The 5208-nt window shown below is 40.9% G+C and overlaps 1 non-coding gene across 1 annotated transcript; it reads right to left on the bottom strand.

The window, feature by feature from the left end:
- Positions 1 to 460: 460 nt before the first annotated feature.
- On the bottom strand, positions 461 to 567 carry LOC141610429 (small nucleolar RNA R71). The gene has a single exon (XR_012528337.1). It is a non-coding gene; the product is annotated as a small nucleolar RNA R71 (small nucleolar RNA).
- Between the last annotated feature and the right edge of the window lie 4641 nt (positions 568 to 5208).

The raw sequence follows: 5208 nt of genomic DNA, 5'->3' as shown, positions 1-5208 counted from the left end.
TAAACCAAATAACATTGAGTTTACCAACCCTTTTGCTAGAGAAGGAGAGGATAACCCAATACAAAACCCACCACAAAATCAACCCACAATGGCTAAATTTTCATCGCATTCCGTACCAACCGAGGAGAACCTACCAAATGGTACTCCTACACCACAACATTTAATCGGTAATTTCATTGCCAAATCCGCATTCATACAATTAGTTGAGAGAAGTCAATTTGGGGGGATGCCTAGTGAAGACCCTCACTCACATATGGAGACGTTTTGTTACTATTGTGATGCGATTTCTCAAATCGGAGTTACTCAAGACCAAATCCGATGGGTCTTATTTCCTTTTTCTTTGAATGGTACCGCGAAACAATGGTTGAAAAGCCTAGACAAGGCTACTCTTTGTATTGATTCATGGAAGAAATTAGCACTTGCTTTCTACAAGAAATTCTATCCTCCAGAAAAGACTAACATGTTGAGAGCCCAAATCACCGGGTTCAAACAAAGGGATGAGGAATCTTTGTATGAAGCATGGGAGAGATTCAAGGACACTTGTCGATCTTGTCCACACCATGGACTTAGCGAGTTCTTTGTACAATAATTTTGGAATGGTTTATATGAAGACTTCCGAAACATTCTCAATATGGGATCCAATGGTATGTTCACCGAAGTTGATGACAATCAAACATGGAACAACATAGAGGAAATGGCAGTTCATAATTCACAATATAGTAGACCTCGGAAGGCTACTAGAGGAGGAAAACATGAGGTGGATTCCATTACTCAATTGGGTGCTCAACTAAGTGCTCAAATTGACACCATTAATTTGAAGTTTAAGAAGGCCATGGCTAAACTTGAAGAGGCCTCCAAATCACCCAAGCAACATGTTAATGCTATGGTGGCATCATCATCAATTCCAAGTGGAGTATGTGAGAGTTGTGGAACTTTGGGACATGATCAAAGTGAATGTAGGGGAACAAGTGAACAAGTGAATGCTTTCCAAGCATACAAGAGTGGCACCCCTTATTCCAACTATTACAATGAGAACACCAAATTCCATTCCAAACTTTCATACAAAAGCCAAAATGTTCAAAACCCTCAACCAACATACACCCCACCTTCAATGAGAAATCAAGCTTAAAGACCCTTTTACAACCAAAGACAAGGTTATAAAAATCAACCTCCATACAATCAATCCAAGGACCATGGCTTTGATGTTCAAAAAGCGGTCCTCCAAATGCAAAAGAACCAACAAGAATTCTTCACTCAAATGCAAAAAGATAGCCAAGCAAAAGACATCACCATCAACAATATAGTAGCCCACACAAAGATGTTGAAAACCCAAATGTCTCAATTAGCTTCTTCTAGTTCTCAAAGACAAAAGGGGCAATTACCACCTCACGGTAATCCCCCATGACATGAATCGATTAGTGCAATCCATTTGAGAAGTGGTACAAGATATGAAGGGCCGAAGAGGCCCATTGATGAAGATGTTGTGAATTCTAGTGACAAGCAAAGAGTTGAAAACTCTAAGGAAGAAGAAGAACCCACCACCATTCAAGAAGTTTCAAAGAAGAAAAATGATGAGAAGGCTAAGGAGAAAGAGTCTATTGTGCTTAGACATCCATTTCCAAGTCGTCAAGCTAAGCCTAAGCTTGATGAACAACTTGGAAAGTTCATGGAGATTGTGAAGAACTTAGAAGTCTCAATTTCATTTACGGAATTAATCAATCATGTTCCGGCCTAGGCGAAATACATGAAAGATATTCTTACAAAGAAGAAATCCATCCGGAAGCTAGAGACTATTGCTTTCACTAAAGTGAGTAGTGCTATTCTACAAGGAAGTTCACCTCCAAAACTCAAAGATCCGGGAAGTTTCTCTATTCCATGCACCATTGGCGACACTACAATCAACAAAGCATTATGTGACCTTGGGGCAAGTGTGAGTGTCATGCCATACTCGGTGTGCAAAAGGCTACGAATGAGAGAACTCAAATGCACCAATATCACGCTTCAAATGGCGGATCGATCGACGAAGACACCTTTAGGGGTATGGGAAGATGTGCCCATAAGAATTGGCAAGTTCTTCATCCCGATGGACTTTGTTATTGTTGACATGGAGGAAGACTCCAACATTCCTATCATTTTAGGAAGACCATTCTTACACACAACGGGAGCGGTGATTGATGTGAAATATGGAGAGCTCACACTTGAAATGGGAGATGAAACAATCACTTTTAACCTTGACAAGACAATGAGAGCTCCCCGCTTACATGAGCCATGTTTCATGATTGATCACTATAACCGAGAAAGTGATAGGAAGAAGTTGGTATCTCAATGCAAAGAACAAGCTATGGGTAAAGAATCACCACCCATATGGAAGAAGAAAGAGGATAATCTTCAAGATGCTCCATCCAAAGAGCAAGGAAATTGCAATAATGAGAGCTTGAATAGCTCACCACCACTCATGACAAGTAATGAAGAAGGCCTCATTGGCCATGACAAGAAGGAAGAAGCGTAGTTCTCATCAACTCATGACATTATTGGGGAACAATTAGGTGAAGTATGCGGTCTATAGAATGATGAATTTGAAGGGTTAGTCAATCCTTATATTGGTGCTATGACCCAAGACCAAGGCTTTGGTGATCATTTTAACTCAAGTCACCACCATGAAGAACACAATGTGCAAAGGTCTATTGAAGATCTTTATAATGACAATGAACAAGCCTTCAACTACTTCTTCAAGGTGTTGAACAACATCAACAATACCTTGGCTATGCCCCCTTGACATCTCATCTCAAGAGTGAGAGTTTGGTGGAGTCCTCCCTAAACCACCATTTGTAAATATTCTAACCCTTTAACTTGCATTTTATTCTTGTATTGCATTCTTTGTCAATTTTTGGATTTACATTTGTACATTTTGATAAAAATTATCATTTTGAGAGAAAGTGAGGGAGGTACTTAAATATTTCTTGATGTGTAGTGTTTTGACTTAGTGTGGGGATAGCAATTGCCTACGCTATCCGAGCCTTCGTAGTGCACCCACAATGAAGACCAAAGGAATGAAGAAGAAATGACTTGGGATATGAAGATACCCACGGGTGGAACTGAACCCGTGAGGTACAGGAGTGATCCGAGCGTCCCAGAGGGAACCCGCTCATATTGGATGAAATCCGAGCATCCGAGCAATAAGACGCTCGTCCTGACAGAGCTGAAAAGAAAAATTTGGTACTGAACTATAATCCGAGCGTCTCCTCATGAATCCGCTCGTCTCACTCTAAAGACGCTCATCTCAGTAAGAATCCGCTCGTTCTGGTTACATCAAAATTTGGGATTTCACTCTGACTATGAATACGAGTGTCCCCGGAGCAATCCGCTCGTCTCAAGCCAGAATCCGCTCGTCTCCTCCAGAAGACGCTCATCTCAGCACGGATTTCATTTTCTAATGCTGACTGAACTACAATCCGAGCGTCCCGTGCCTAAGCCGCTCGTCTCCTACTGCTGAGATACAAAAAACACGGGATTTTAAACTTCCTTCCCCATTTCATTTCATTCTTTCAAAACACAAACACACATTCAAAACCCTCAAAAACCCTCAAATCCTTCATCCATAAAACTCAATTTCCTCAACCAAATTCACCCAAATCAATTCCAAACTTCCTCAAAACTCAATCAAATCACTCCTTTATCAACAAAACACCAACCAAACACCCAAATCCTCGAAAATTGAATTGATTGTCTAAGTCTCAAGGCAAAATTCGAAAAATCAATTTGGGATTCATTGAAGCTTGAGGATACTAGAAGCATTCAAGCAAAGTTTTGTTGATACAACCTTGAAAAGGAGAAGAACAATGGCTAGGACTAAAGGTGGAAATAAGGCACCCACAAAATCAAATCTTTCAAAGAGGCAACAAGCTCTTCAAGCCTCCAAAGCTTTGGTGGTTCAACAAGCAAGAGTCAAAATTCAAGAGGTTCCTCTTCCTATGGTGGAAGCTACTACTCCTATTCCGGTTATTGAGCAATTACATGAATATCTGGAGGTAACTTTCACATCCGATTCTCATAGGAAAACTTTTATGTCTCTTGCTAAGAAATCGATTTTGCCCACCAAGTTTATTTGCCAAGATGCTTTGACAAAATTGGGTGTCCCTGAAAGAATCAAGAACTTCTTTGAGTCTATGGGATTGCTTGCATTATTTGATAGGCAAGAATTGACCTACCCCTCCCTCACCTTGGAATTTCTAAGTTCATTGAAAGTCAAAAAGGTAGAGACTCGAAAGAATATTGAATTCCGCCTTGAGAATGTGGATAGAAAGATGTCCTTTAATGAGTTTGTCAAGGTGTTCGGTCTTGATAATGACTCTACTTATGAGAAGAAACCTTCAAAATATGATCCCGCCTCTTTGTGGAAAGCTATCACCGGAAGGAAATTCAAATCATTCCATGAATGTCGTGCCCTTTATTTTCACCATCCAGGCATAAGGGTGTGGTACAAGGTTGTGGGAAATACTCTTATTGCTAGGAAGGGGACTAATCATTTCACCGAACTTGATTTCATCTATCTTGAGTCAACCTTGAATATCGATAAGAAGTTCACCAAGAAATACAATATTCTTCAACTCTTAATCGAAAGGTGGCTTACAATCGACCATGGTAAGGAAGGTGCGTCCTTTATAGTAAATGGGGGATTGGTAACATGGTTGGCAAAGCACATCAACCGAGATTTCAAAAAAGATGGGACTTACAAGCCGGTTAAGGGAGGCCACCTTATTGATCTAGCCACTATGGTTCACAAATTCCATTGGGTCAAGAATGACAACCTTGACAACAAATTTGAGTGGCTTACCAAAGATGCCAAGTCCTTCATTCTACCAAACAAGATTTGCCGACTCAATGTCCGAATCACAAACTATCTTCTTCCACTCTCCGGTGAAGCCGAGATGATCTTGCAACAACATAGGGAAACCATTTCCGAGCCCTCCTCCTCTATTGTGACTCCACCCTACCCGTTCACCTACCAAGAATTCTGACCCGAAGGTGTTGCGGTAGGTAACAATTACTTGACTCAATGAATGCAACGCATGCATAAGCAAGCTTATGAAGACCGAGTCAATGCCTATAGAGCTCAATATCCGCCCCTCTTACACCTAGCTAGGCAAGGACTTCTTGACCCATCATGTCCTTTGCCTAGTTGGGCGGATAGGGAAGTATTCTTTCCTA

Source organism: Silene latifolia, chromosome 10, assembly GCF_048544455.1.
Source record: "Silene latifolia isolate original U9 population chromosome 10, ASM4854445v1, whole genome shotgun sequence".
NCBI lineage: Eukaryota > Viridiplantae > Streptophyta > Magnoliopsida > Caryophyllales > Caryophyllaceae > Silene > Silene latifolia.
Note: the sequence above shows the minus strand (reverse complement) of the source record. Positions and strands in the feature narration are given on the sequence as shown.